Below are 16,435 nucleotides of genomic sequence, written 5' to 3'. Positions count from 1 at the left end.
CAACATTCCAAACTAAAAGAAAAATTGAAACAGGTGGTATTGCTTTGTCTCATGAAAAAGATTGGCCGACGTAGATACAGGTATCTTGTCTTAGGGAGGGATAACTCCTACTCTGTGTAGGATCACTCTGATTCAAACAAAAAGGTGTCCGAAACTGACATTATCAATATGCTTGATTTCTTGATTAACAACATTTTTGTCACGTTCTGAGGACATGTTTTTCAACGGACTGTCGGAATTCCAATTTGGAACAAATTGTGCCCCTTTTCTTGCCGACTTGTTTCTTTATTATTATGAGGCTGACTTCATACAGGAACTTCTAAGAAAGAAAGATAAGAAGTAAGCAATATTTTGTTACTCTACTTTCCGCTATATAGATGATGTTTTTTCAATAGATAATTCAAAATTTAGTGACTATGTTGAACACATCTATCCCATCGAACTAGTGATAAAGAATACTAAAGATACAGTTAAGTCGGCCTCATGTTTTCACTTACATCTGAAATAGACAATGAGAGTCGGTTGAAAACAAAACTTTACGACAAAAGAGATGACTTTAGCTTTCCAATTGTAAACTTTCCTTTTCTAAGTAGCAACATTTCAGCAGCATCTGCATACGTGGTATATATCTCTCAATTGAAACGATATCCCCATGCTTTCATTTCCTATCATAATTTTCTTGATAGAGAGTTGCTGCTCACATGGAAGCCAATAAACCAAGAGTTACAAATGGTGAAGTTGAAATCATTCCTTCGTAAATTTTACAGACGCCATCACGGTTTTGTTGACCGTTATGAAATACACGTTTCACAAATGATATCAGATATGTTCCCTACGTCGTTACTACAATCCCCTTCCCTTTCATGAATGTGACTTAACGAATTATACTTTTCAACGGATTTGTTATCACATAAGCAACACGACGGGTGTCACATGTGAAGCAGAATCTGCTGACCCTTCCGAAGCACCTGAGATCACCCCTAGATTTTGATGGGGTTCGTGTTGCTTATTCTGTTTTCTATGGTTTGTCAGATTAACTATTGTTTGTCTGTTTGTCTTTTTCATTAAGGGCGTTGTAAGTTTATTTTCGATTTATGAGTTTGACTGTCCCTCTGGGATCTTGCGTCGCTCTTTTACATAATTTAAATATCCCTAATCAAAATTAACTAAACTTTCTATCAATTTCCCCTATTTTTATAATCTCAAGCTGTTTAATCTTAGAGTCATCGTAATATAAATTTCTTAAACTTTAATAGTATGGATCATCTTTTACAAGAAATGATAGTACATTTTTCTTTGTCATTTATACCAAAGTGGCGCTAAACAAATATGCTATCCTCAGGACAAAAGGGATGCAAAAGGTACACACTACTTAAAACAATTTGTTGTTCTTATAATTTTACTGTTGATTATGGATATACGTAATTCAATTCACTTTGAAACCATACAGTTAATACGAGACTTTGCTGGTAAAATGTTATTCTCCGTTGGTATTGTCTTATTTTCTTGACAATCCTATATACAGCCATATCTTCCTCTCTGTAAATACCATAATAAACCAATAAGTCATTAAAAAAGTAAGAATATTTAATTTTTTTAATATATTTTTTATTTAAAAAGCATTATTCAAAACTCTATTAGCATCTAAATAATACTTACTCATTTAAAATTTAAGTGTGAGTTTATATAGAAAAAACAAATTCATATCGTTTAGCACTTCTTAAATAGCAAGGATTATCAAATTTACACATGTCTTATGGAATGCGACACATTTTCAGATTAAAGAGACATATTGATTTACAATAATTTTGAATCAAAGCTCTTTGTTTGTTTACTATAACTTCCATGGTTGTAAAACATATAACCCTAATTTTTTAACAACTGAAAAATCTCAATAATGTTTTGTGTTTAAATTAAAAATGATTAATGTATTATTTTAACCACCTACATGTTCATAATAAATTTGAGTGTCAGGACTCGTGTCACACTCATCGTATGTCTATGTGTATTTTTTCTTTTCAAAGTGGTTTTGATTTCAGGGTGCATGACACTTGCTTAAAACATGTCCTTTCATGGTGAGGGTAAGGTATAAGTTGTTAGCCACTTGGCAATAAATATATTCCTTTATGAAATTTTAGTTCACATCCGCTTAAACAAAATGCTGCAGTGCTGAAAAACAATGCAATTTTACAGTTTGCAAATTTTATAGTTTCCTAATATTACAACCCTTTTATATATAACGAAAAGTGACACTAATTTAATGAAATCGTAACTTGGAGTTATTTAAACACTAGTCTTTGGTATGCTTTATTCTACGAACCATAAAAGGTGGTATAATAGCCATCTATGTGTATTTACTCGAAGCTCATCTTATTAACATCAACAAGAAAGTAACCAATCTTTTTTCCCTAATAAAACAGCAGAAAATATTCACAATGTAAATCCATAATTTTTTCATCATTTGTATAATAAAATTCAATGACGCCTTCCTTAGAAAATTTTGTAACCTTTAATTTTTTATCATCTGTTCATTTTGATTATGCTTATCTATTTATCAATTGAAGTGTCATATACTACTTTTTTAAATGAGTTTCCTTACGCAGTTAATAAAATATGTAGCTTTTAAGGTACACCGATACTAGATGTGGGGTGTGATATGGCATGTTCATTAAATTATAGTTTGATAAAAATGTAATAGGAGTTATGTTGGATATGTATATATTCACTGTTGACAGGTTTAAGGTTGACATAGTATGTTGAGCCCTATTCAACTTATTAGGAATAATAACTTTAACCTTTATTTGTTTCATATCAAACACTTTTGTCATAAGTGAATTTCTTTATAAAGTTATTATGTAGCAGTCTTCATTAATCATATACATGTACTTCATGTTTTTCTTATTACTATAGAGAGATGCTCTGCGACGAACACGTGATTGTTATAATTTTTTTTTGTCATTATGTAATTGTTATGATATTGTCGAAGATACGTCAAATGTTATTATGAGAACTTATTTAAGGGCATTATCCAATAAAGGAGCATGTATTACGTGGCTGTCGCAGATTATCTTTTGCTCATATCCCCCATGTGAGTTCCTTGTGTAATGCGGTTTAAAAAAGCAAAACGTTTGCATAATAAAAATGAATATAAAAGAATCAAGGGGTTAAAATTACCCCGGCCTATTCAATATATGTCTTTAAAAGAATCTTGATATATGGCATTACTTTTGATAATCTTATTTTGAAAAAAAAGTAACATGTGTGTTCATGTGAATATACAAAATTTAGTCCTGGTAGCTAGGATGAGTTTATCAATTTATAAAGTTAGCTTCTTTTATTATATAGCGTCATAATTATATGCAAGCTGTCTACTGACTTTGAATTTATTTGAATAATTAGGAATGTATACCACGGATTGAATTTTACCTTAGCTGTTTTATCAAAATTTTGATGAATATTCAGTTCTCATTGGTCTTCTTTTAATTTAGACTTGATTAGCGTTTATCATCTTTATTAATTGAGCATCTGGCGTACAAAAGTTTTAACGTGGTGTCTATAAATATATGTGATGAGTTCAATAACATCAGCTTATATTTCTTGTTTCTTCTAACGTTATCTTTTCTATTTATAGCAATTACTTTTATGGTTTTTATGTTATGTAATGTAAAAAATCCCGTCATAATTCTAAAAACAATAAGCATAAGACACCTTTTTTGAAATTCAGAATCTTAACTTTTAAATTGTTAAAAAATAAAGTCTGCAACTTTACGTTTTAGAGTAAACATGTAACTTTGATATTCACTATTACAAATAGGTTAGGCTAATAATACGTTCAAAAACATAATACTTTGAATTCATTATTCACTTTTATGAAGCTATGTTTCGATTGGTATAACATCAAATACTTTGAATGTTATATCAATTTGTTCTTGATTTGCGTATAATTCAGAGGTAGTATTTATATGCTATAACAGCATTGAGAGAAGACATGCTGGGTATATTTTGTATCTCATTGTTCTATGTGCATGATGTGTGCACCGGAATTACCAAATAGAGAGTAAATTTTCAAAACTATTTATCCCTACACATTTACTCTGGACTCGTTAATGTATGCGCTGTAACTTCTTTAATGTTTCGTTTTGTTGTTGGTTTGTATTGTTTCACTCACTAGTTTGATTAATTTTTTTTAGCCGTTTTACTTTAAAGTTTTTGAGTAAGTTAGCATGCTACTGCATATTAATTTATTTTCATGGTTCACAATTTTCGTGGATTGCTAAATATTTGCATGTTCGTGGATATTTGATTTCATAGTTTTGCCAATTTCTGTATACAAACCTATTGAAATTATGTTATTCGTTCAATAATTGAAATCGTTGTTCATCCTACGAAAGCCTCGAAAATTGGTATCCAACGACGAATTATGAATCCACAGTTCTTTGCCGATTGATTCTATACTAGTGAATGACCAGCCCAGTAGTCATCACTGCTTCGGTTTGGACACGAATATCGTTAATACGGTAATTTCAATAAATTTACTCTTTGCAAAAATATGAGTTATTCGAAAAACTAAGGATTGTCATATCCGAGGCATAAATATAACCTTAGCCGTATTTGGCATTATATATTGGAATTTCAGGTCCTGAATGATCTTCGACTTTATCATGTTTTTACTTAAATTTGAGAAAGGAAATGGTGAATATGTCAAAGCGACAACCACCCGACCATAGAGCAGACAACAGCCGAAGGCAACCAATGGGTCTTCAATGTAGCGAGAATTCCCGCACCCGTAGGTGTCCTTCAGCTGGCCCCTAAAAATATGCATAATAGTACAGTGATAATGGACGTCATACTAAACTCCGAATTATACACAAGAAACTAAAATTTAAAATCATACAAGACTAACAAAGGCCAGAGGCTCCTGACTTGGGACAGGCGCAAAATTGCGGCGGGGTTAAACATGTTTATGAGATCTCAACCCTCCCCCTATACCTCTAGCCAATGTAGAAAAGTAAAAGAATAACAATACACACATTAAAATTCAGTTTAAGAGAAGTCCGAGTCCGATGTCAAAAGATGTAACAAAAGAAAATAAATAAAATGACAATAATACATAAATAACAACAGACTTATAGCAGTTAACTAACATGCCAGCTCCAGACCTCAATTAAACTGATTGAAAGATTATGTCTTCATCATATGAATATCAGGTACAATCCCTCCCGTAAGGGGTTAAGTATCATACTATCATAAAATATATGAGAAGAACATAACCCGTGTCATGCCAACAACTGTTTTTTTTTTAAACTTGTTTGGCTTTTAAACTATTCTGATCAGAGCGTCACTGATGAGTTTTATGAAGACGAAACGCGTGTCGTCAGATTTATCAAATTATAAGCCTGTTACCTGTGGTAACTATTATCACCACTCGGTAGATGCAACTGCTGGTAGACGTTTCGTCCTTGAGGGTATCACCAGTCCAGTAGTCAACACTGAAGTTTTGACATGAATATCAATTATGTGGTCATTCTATAAATTTCCTGTTAGTGTAAGTTTGCATTGCTTCATTACTTTGTCGAATATTTTCTGTTTGGTACCTTAAGTTCTTTATACATCATTACAATTTTCTCTGCAATGGACTGCAAAATTGAAAAACGACTTGAAGAAATGCGAAGGTAGCCTTACTTTTTAGTTTGTTGGATTATTTTTACTGGTGTGATCATTTTATTCTAATTGTGTTGATATGTTGGAATAAATATTCAATCTTTCTGTATATCTGTTGAGACTTTATTATATAATTGTTTTAGTATGATTATACAACACGAAATACTTAGTGTCTGTCAACCGTTGCTAGATAGTTTTGTATGCAATATTTTTTCAAAACTTAGAACAGCAGTTATGATTGGAAACTTATTTTGTAAAACAAATTAAAAGTTTTGCCTTGTTAACATATTGTTGTTTTTCTTCGATACTTAATATAAAAAAAAATGTCATTTATAACTAAAATGACAGTTGCCTATGTCATTTTGGTGTTCATGTTGGATCTTGTTAACTTTTTTGTATAGTCTGGCTTAAGTATGCATATTTGTGATACATATGTTAGTTTCCCTGTAGGCGTATCAATGTTAAAGATTCTCTAGCGTGTATAAAATGTTCAGCTGTTAAACAGTATTAAAATATGGTAAATATCATCCGCTTTTGATGTATTCAGTTGATGTTTTTTTGTTTAACTTTTGTGGAAGATTAATTTTCGGGTAGTAAGATACGTCACGGTCCTCCGGGGAAACTGAGTAGGTAATTTCCTGATTTAATATAGAACGAAGTTAGGTACAGTACACAGTCCTGTATTATGATTTTTTATTCATGCATATAGTAGATAGCACCTCGACACCCTTTGTATTTGTTATTTGATATGGCAGACGATAATACCATTGCGAATATTAACAAATTTGCGAAAAAAACATAATTAAAAAAAACAAATTTGCAGAGTCTACATCAATAAGGATTACCCCATTCGTGTGTGTCATTTGTAATCTAAAGGGTTAAGTTATGTTTCATATCTAATCACTTCGATTATAAACTTAACATAAAATCAATAGTCTACCCATTTTAACGTGCGAGGATTTAAACCCTTATCGTTACAATTTGTCGATTGTTTTAGCAACAGTGATAATGATTTAAATCTCTCAGCAATTAATTGGGATATCACGTACACATGCATACCTGTTTACTATTATCAAACTGTCGTGTTTTGAATAAGAAATCGGCAGAAATAGTTAAAACCTATGCATTATTCCTGATGCAATGCTTTGATTCCTTTGTCAGGCTTTGGCTATACGCTTTGTCCTTTTCGGTTTGTAGCTCTGAATCATTTCAATAAGCTTTGGATTTTTACAAATATTTTGTCATCGAGCATCCCTGAAGTGACATTGATTGTCGAAATGCGCATCTAGTGCAGAAAAATTGGTATCATATTAAATACAGAGAAAGCAAACATTAATACCAATCATTATTAAAAAGGGAGATGTGTTATGATTTTTAATGTGACAACTTTCAACCAAAGATAAAATAAAGTGAACTAAGCAATTAAATGTACCCGTACGACCTATAACAATGAGACAAGACCATACTTTACTACCTAAGATCAAATTAAATAATTAAATTGAGAAAAACTAACGGACAATTCATAACAAACTAAAATGCGAATATGATAGACATGAACGAACGACAACCACTTAACTATAGGCTCCTAATTTTGGAAGACACAAAAAGAATGTGGCAGAGTTATATACATGTAAATGTTTTTGAGTACTCAACCCTTCCCATATACGCAAACTTCAAACACATTATATAAGTGCACTTACTTCCAATACATATATATTTTATATTTCATGCACTGAATTAATACTGACAAGATTCGGCAATCCTACATTTTTGTTTATATGTTCATTCACCGTTCCAATATACTGTATATCAACATCTAGAAGCTTTGTCAAACATAAGATACATTTGATTGTAGTATCGGGTTTAGTGGAGTTTAAACGGGTTTATTTAAACATTACATTTATAAATATACGTATTTTCTATCATATGAGAAGTAAATAATTTCGAAATCATTAGCATACGTATTCCCTTTAACATGATGTAATTTTGGGAAATCGCAATTCAAAGGATTAGCGCAAAAGTTCTAATCGCCATTGACATAAGTTAAAATTAGAAGGGGCTATTAATAATCTCTGTGTCGTAATGATTTACGAATTGTGCAAAGCAATATCATAACGATACAGGATAAGCCAGCCTTGATAACTCAGTCGAAATGCATCCCTTGCCTAGGACAAGTACCAAATCGAATATTTATACCGTGCATTGTTCTAGATTATGATATGTTGCATATATATAATCTCTTGTATTCTTTACAGAGAAAAATGTATAGATTTTTACTTTCATTCACTTTCATGTTTTATCTATCTTTATAATTCTAATGACACAACATAATTTTATATTGATTTACACACCATTTATAATTCGTTATCGAAAACGGTAATGTTTGTTTATGATAACGTTTATGTATTGTTTAAATTTTTCAATTTATAATCTAACATTTCCACATTGCTTGGGAATATCAAAAAATGGATTAAAAAGAATTATTTTTCAGTCACACAAAAATATCATTATTTACACTATAAAAATTGAAGTCTACAACAATTTAAGATAAACTTTAGTAAATTTTATTTTAAAAAACAGCAAAAGGACATATACATCAAATTTAGATTTATCAAGGATGATTTTAAGATCAGCTGTTTTTATCATGTATGAGTTTATTAAAGTCGAGCCTATGTGATAGAGAACAACCACCCCTCGCTGTCATTATATATATATATATATATAAATTCTACTTCTGTCTCAAGATATTTTATTCTCAACGACAGATAACGGAATGCATAAAAATAAGTTAAATGACAAGCAGTATAATAGGAACACCGATTTAATTTTTTACTCCAGGGAAGGTGGAGATTAAAAAAATGCTTCCTATAAACCCCAATTCTTACAAAACGGACGAAAACTATCAGAATTTAGACAAAGGAAACTTGAAGCAAATACAGTTGAACGGTAGCCGGTTTTTTTTAGCCTTTTTTTATTATATGTACGAGAAAAATGTGATGAATTTTCAAAATGTTATTTGCTGAAATTTCAAAAATCTACACAGACAATATATCTGAGTTGTGGATTCCTAACTAGCATACGATCGCACTAGGAACTCATCATGAACAGATATGTTTTAACTGCTAGAAATGACAGATTACAGAATGGTTTACGTAAGACTTCAGATTTTTTTTAAAGAAGTTAAATCAAATAAAAACCAAATAAGGCAGGCGTTACCTTGTAAAATGAGAAAGCTCCATCGTGTATCTAGAACAACATCAGTATTTACTGATCAACTGATAATGTATAACTTTATAATCAGGCGGAGACTTATAAAGTACTTTTAGCGCGGTGTATAAAGGTACCATAAATGACCCTGAGTATGGACAACAATAATGAATTTTGGTATAAAAAAAAGTGAAAGAAACTTAAGTGGTATGTGGTATATCAACTCTAATGTCTTTAAAATATTCAATATCGTTTCTCTCTCTTTTGTCCAATAGAACGTCAAAGGCTGAACTGTGGATCTGAAAAAAAAACAAAATAAACGAAATAATAAAAAAGTACATTTATAATATCTATCTCTCTCTCTCTCTCTCTCTCTCTCTCTCTCTCTCAGTTTCCGCCTGAATTCACCAGTAATAAGGCAATTAAAGAAAGAAGAGAGTGGATTGGATAAAAATTACAACGGTTGAATCTAATCTACCGTGTCTTATAAGTATTGCAAAATGAATTATGTTTGGCATGCCACAAAACCAAGTTCAACCCACATTTTTTACTTTAAACCCGTCCTGTACCAAGTCAGAAATATGGCCATTGTTATATTATAGTTCTTTTCTGTGTGTGTAACATTTTAACGTTGTGCTTCCGTTATGTCGTTTGTTTTCTCTTATTTTTAGTGTGAATACACATTACTATAAGACGTGTCCCCGGTACTTACCTATCTCAAATTCATGTATTTGTTTTCAATGTTATATTTGTTATTTTCATAGGATTGTGTCTAATGCTTAGTCCGTTTCTGAGTGTGTTACATTTTAATGTTGTGTCGTTGTTCTCCTTTTATATTTGATGCAAAAAAGAAGATGTGGTATGATTGCCAATGAGACAACTATTCACAAAATACCAAAATGACACTGACATTAACAACTATAGGTCACAGTACGGCCTTCAACAATGAGCATATGCGTTTTCCAAAGTTTTAAATTGGTACCCCGAATTGTTTTTTGTCCATGGATTTATGAGTTTTGAACAGCGGTATACTACTGATGCCTTTATTGATATCACTTCGGTGTATATAAATAAGTAAAAAATTATTATGAATAAAATGTGTTTTTCCACATAAAAATGGTAGCATACTTTATAAATTTATTTTGTTCATAGTGAGCAAACAGTTAGAACATGCTCATAGAGGAATAAACGATCAAAACGTTAGAGCTTCTAATTGACAACATTTGTTTTTGTTTTGATGTAGTCTTTTACCACTTCTTATTTTCATATGAATTGGAGTTCCCTAAGGTACTTGTCAAAAACAAAAGGATCAAAGACGCCATGTAGTTTAATTTCACATTCTGATATATTCATGATGTTCTGTCCATTAACAAAACTTTTCAGGTTGGGTTCTATTAATGTATCCCCCACAAATAGAAATTAAAGAAACATCAGATACGGCTTCCTCCGCATCATTTTAGTTTTTCTTACGTACTAAAAGTACACGGTCATTTCAGTACCAGAATCTATTAAAAACAAGACGATTTAAATTTTGAAATTAGCAATAAACCTTATCTTAGTAACAATATACCAGCTTCACTTGCATATAGGATATACTTTTCCCAATTTATTCGGTATTCAAGATCTTGCAGCTCCTACGCAGAATTTGTAAAATATCACCAGTGTTTGGTCAGCAAATCGATGAAACAGGGGTATGTCAAAGAATATCTCGTCTTTTTTTCTAATAACAAGTTCATCGGAAGGTACCAAGACCTTGTTGATTTTTATTTCGTATCAACTTCACAAATAATACACGATCATCTTGCAGTATATATCCATGGAACTGATGTTGTTTGTCATCTTAATTATGTGTTCTTGTATTATTTTATTTGTTTTTATGAATATTACTTTTACTGTGTAGTCTGTTTTTGGTGTATCCATTTGATGTGACTCTGTATTTAAACATCATGTCATTGTGTTAATGTCATATGGTATTTTTTGGTATTCATTTTTGCTAATTTGCTTTGTTATATGCCTTTCTTTTTTTTTTTCTTTTTTTTTATACATTTGAAGTGGCTCTGTACTTTATACTCGTGTCTTTCATTTTTGCGTATGTGCTATGTCCATATACTTTGTTGTGTTTCTATTATACATATGTGTTATTGTGTAATTGTACTTTTTTGTATTTTTGTCTTTCAGTTTGAAAATGGGTTATGTCTACATTCTTTTTTGTGATCATTGTTACAAACTTGTTTGTTTTAATAATGATTAAGATTATAACACAATATTGACTGCAGCACCTCTAATTTGGACTTGTTTTACCTACAATGTATGTTTAATTTGTTTACTCATCGTTGTCAATAAAATGGTATTTGTCGACTGTCATACAAGTGAGAGGGTTAGCTAGCTTTTAACACCAGTCCAATACACAAGAAAATGCCTGTAACGAGAAAGGACTATGAATATCGTTATCCATTTGTTTGATGAGTTTTAGCTTTTGATTTTGCCATTTGATCAGAGAATTTTCGTTTTTAATTAAGACCTTTTTGAAACACGGAGTTCAGTATTTTTTTGTTATTTTACTTTCAAATTGGTCATTTAAGAAAAGTGGGTTTGTATGAATTTATATGATATTCCTGCATTGTCACTCCATGTTTATCCATTTTATCTAATTTGGGTTTTGTCTCCTTAATTTCGAAATCTCCCTTAAAGGCAGTTGGTGAGTTAATCATAGTAGAATGCATTATTTTGCACGTTTAAATTTTTTTTAAATTATGCGACAAAGAGCATAAGTTGTCCTGTCCATTACAAGTACGAAGCCAGTGTTAATTATGAGATGATCAATCATGAGCAAGAGAAGGTGACGGGATATTGTGATTACCGATAATTCCTTATCGTGTTATCGTCAAACTTTTGTCGATCATACACTGTTTATTTTTCATTTATTTTTTGTTCTTAGTAATTGTTTTGGGGAAACCGAACATAAACGTTATAACATAATGAAGACATTTAAAATGCATTTTTTTTATTATTAGTTTCAGGTAGACGTAATATGAAGCTGAGGAATAATTAGATTCTGCCTCAGAATTAGGGAAAATGGTTAACTCTCTCTCTTCCATTCTATTGATTATACTTGTAAGTTTTAAAAAATTGTGTTTTTTTTCTCAATCGCATTTTTTTTTATAATTTCTTGTACTACATAAATTCAATTTATCAGAAGCATACATAACTTTTACATGCAGCCAGATCTAATGCATGCTATAATGTAAATGATTAGAGTTAATTTGACAAATAGACTGAATTATTTTCAAATGATAATCTAAAGCGAGCAGTTGAATTTCTTGTTTTAAATTATAACCTTTATTTAATGAAATTGAAAACACATTATTGTCATGGATCGTCACGTTGGTGCCTGCTAGTTATTATACTAAGTAGCTTATGTGATTTTGACTTTATCTGATGTGTATGTGTGTGGGGTTGGATAAGGGGATTATCTCATCTGAATACAAAAGACACCTTCTTACCTTTGTACAACATATTATTTATGTGGAGCCAATGTTTTCCTAGAGGTTAAAATAAATCCATTGATCAATCTTCGGCAATTTTACTTACATAAAGTATTATTTCGACTCATCGACGTTCTTGACAAAACGAGATTCGTCTATATTATGTAAAACCAACATCGTTCATTAAAATAATCAAACCTTATCTTTCATCCGTACTCATAGTAAATCATTAATAGACCTAAATTCAATTACATCTTATTAATATTTTTACTTTTAATGACTTCTGAATAATAGATTTCAGGTACAAGCAACCAGGCTGTTGACCAAATGTTTATGAGTGTTCAGGTATTAAACTCAACATGCAATGTGAATGGAAACACAGATTGTAGAAGATATTATTTTCAAATATGTTATTACGAATCTAAGTAAGTTATATATCTATATCGATTTCACATTATCCAGCTCCTCTGTCGAATGAATGGCATGACCTGCTTTCGCTGTCCTATGTTAAATATTTAAGTCTACTATCGTATTTAAAAAAAAAATTCAAAGAATACATTCATAGTTGAAAAGACGGTATTCTGAGCCTACTACATTACAAAGATATAGTCGTCGAATAAATAGTTAGCTCTTGAAGACTACATTTCACATTTCCGTCCGTCCAACTATGGGTATAAAGTAAAATCACAAAAATACTGAACTCAGAGGAAAATCAATTTGGAAAGTCCATAATCACATGGCAAAATCAAAAAACAAAACGCATCAAAAACGAATGGACAAGTATACCGTTTTTCCAGATAACTTCTCCTCGAGTTTAAATGCAATCAAGTTTTAATTTTGTTGGCTGTTTCAACATATGTAATCAAAGGTGTACATGAATGCAGGCTTTTGGATTTTATTCATATTTGCTTTTTGATGATTTGTCATTTTTTGGTAGTATTTACTTGAATTATAGGGTTTAAGGATTACTCTTTCTACAGCGAACCATACCTATGTGCTCCCATGCTCAATTTTGTGTATTTTTTTAGACTTTCAGACTTAATAATATTATTACAACAATATTTCGCTTGTTTATTATCTTCATTCATGTACATACATAATTTAAAACCACAAATGTAAAAACCTACTCACGTGGAAAAAAATATAAGCAAAAAGGACCAAACTTATGGTTTAATCGACGGAATATTTCTGGCCAAACAAATTGTTAAACGTTGTGACATCACCGAAATATGTATGTTAACAAAATTACCGACCTCCATCTAAATTCAAAACAGAACGTGCGTTATCAAATGACAAAAACAAAAGCTCAAACTCATCAAACGAATGGAAAGCAATTGTCAACGTCCTGACTTGGTACAGACAATTCATTATGTAGAAAGTATTGAACTTAATCTGTTATTTTCTTTGTATTGACCACAAAATGGAAACAACAGAAACCTACATATTGGGTTAACATGTCAATTGGAACACAGCAGTCAACAATGTTTTCATTAATCAGTAACAACCGGATATTACAAAAAAAAGATGCGAACTGTTAAGTTTTGAAATATACAAAAAAGATGTTATCGACGACAGGGTTTTTGAATTTTGCATGATCTAATTATAACACCTTTATCCCTTTGTAAATAATTCATATGGTTTGGTCTAACCTCATTTGTCTAAAATCATGTACTTGGAAAAAAGGATTTGATTTTTATATGTTGACGGACTAGTGGTTTATAAGGGAGGATATTTTCCATTTAAAGGTATTCATGTTCATACATTGCTAGTACGGTGTATTTCCTTCATGCAACAAAGCTTCGTGACATATTAACCACTAAATATATAATCAAGTTCAATATAAAATTGATGAAATACAAAACAACAAATTGGAATAAAGTATTTTTGGGGTGTAATTTTTTTTTTTTTTTTATGTTTTAGATAAACTACATGCTTTTTATGGCCCTTTTGATTCTGTTGACAATTTTGATTGTTCTACTATTTACACTACACTTCCATAATATCTTATCAAACAGAAGTTTTCTTATTTAATTAAATGGTCGTTTGGTAAATCTGAATGCAACTATAATTGCTGAAACTCATTTAAAGCCTTCTTCTCTAATGATGAAGATGAATATGCTAGATGTGATGAGATGATTGAAGCTTTTAAGTATCCCCTTGATAATATTTATGTACGTTTCGGCAACACAGTTTATCGACAGTTTATATGTTTCCCTTTGGGCACTAATTGCGTTCCTTTAATAGTAGACTTGTTTTTGTGCTTTTACGAATCACAGGTTATGCCTTACAACACTTACTGTTATCTTGATGATATTTTACGTTAAATATTCAGATATTTTCTCAATACACTGCTGAAATTTACCCCAAGGAACTTACTTTGAATAAATCAAATTGAAACGGTAATAACTGTCCTCTCCTAGATATGAATATTTCGGTTTTTAAACGGGAAACTCAACACTTAAATTTACGACAACACAGTCGATTATTCGTTCTGTATTGTTAATTTTCCCTTTTTAGATGGTGATGTTCCTTTGTCACCATCTTACGGTGTATATTTTGCACAGCACGTTCACTATGCCCGTGTCTGTTGTGACGTTTTTTATTTAAACGACTGTTATATATTTATTAAAGTTGAATTGATAAACCAGGTATATCGTTACTATAAATTACTTACAACCTTTACATTTTTTCCATAGATATAAAGATTTGGTTTTTAAAGTTTGCTTGTACCTATAGAATTTTATTTTAAATGGGATAGCTCATCCTCATTTTTACGGAAATGTTTTTGACTGTGCCGGGAATTTAGAATTGATTCTTGAAAACTTATCGCTCCTTTCGATAAACTTATTATAAAAGGTTGCCAATTCAATACTGTAGTTAGATCATTGAATATGATGTTATATAAATTTACACATTCATGGATCTACAATCTGTTGATACCTGCATCTTGGCATTGCACAAGGTCATGTTTTTCTCTGACTGTTAATGAAGTCTTTACACAAAATCCATTGGATGTTGGATGTGTACGAATTAATAATTTAGTCTTAAATGCATGATTATTTTATTAGTTGTTAGTGGCTTTGAACTAGCTGTCAGTTAACTGCGACTACTCTCAGATATGTTCCTACTTTTTTTTTGTTGTTGTGATGTACAAGTACCCGGCCACGTCCACTTGTATTTGTGTCTATCTGATGATTAAAACCTTTTTCAACTGATTGTTATTGTTCGTTCTTATGTCAATACCTGTATCTTGGCATTGCACAAGGTCATGTTTTTCTCGTACTTTTTATGAAGTCTTTACACAAAATCCATTGGATGTTGGATGTGTACGAATTGATAATTTAGTCATAAATGCATGATTATTTTATTAGTTGTTAGTGGCTTTGAACTAGCTGTCAGTTAACTGCGACTACTCTCAACTATCCAACTAATATGTCTACCCCAGCCACATTATGTATATATGTGCCTCTCCTCAGTCAGGAGCCTGTAATTCAGTGGTTATCGTATGTTTTTTTGTTTCATATTTGTTTTTCGTTATTTTTCTAAGATAAATAAGGCTGTAGGTTTTCTCGATTGAATTGTTTTACATTTTCATTTCGGGGCCTTTTATAGATGACTATGTGGTATGGGCTTTGCTCATTGTTGAAAGCCGTACGATGATTTATAGTTGTTAATTTCTATGACATTTTGTCTCTTGTGGAGAGTTTTTCATTCATACCACATCTTCTTTTTTATATTGAGCAAATAAGACCATAAATAAGAGATATTGGAAAGTCATATACCACTGTAAAATAGAAGTAAAACGTTCTGGGATCATTACATATTTTAAAATTTCCTTATTAAAATCGAAGGGAAATTAAGGAGCTAGATATATAACAACAAAACCATAACACATATCGTTTTGTTTAGTATAACCGACTTACTGGCAAATTTTATATCAAGTCAGTAAACCAAAAGTAATATTCAAATGCAATCATTACTGTTTTTGAAATGACCCTTGTGATGTAACCTGTCGGTTTGATTGTAAACACTAGTTATTGAAAACGTTTCAAAGTAAAACATTACTGGCCATATGATCATTG

The sequence above is a fragment of the Mytilus trossulus genome, chromosome 8 (genome assembly GCF_036588685.1).
Source record: "Mytilus trossulus isolate FHL-02 chromosome 8, PNRI_Mtr1.1.1.hap1, whole genome shotgun sequence".
Taxonomy (NCBI): domain Eukaryota; kingdom Metazoa; phylum Mollusca; class Bivalvia; order Mytilida; family Mytilidae; genus Mytilus; species Mytilus trossulus.
This window is presented reverse-complemented; position numbering follows the sequence as displayed.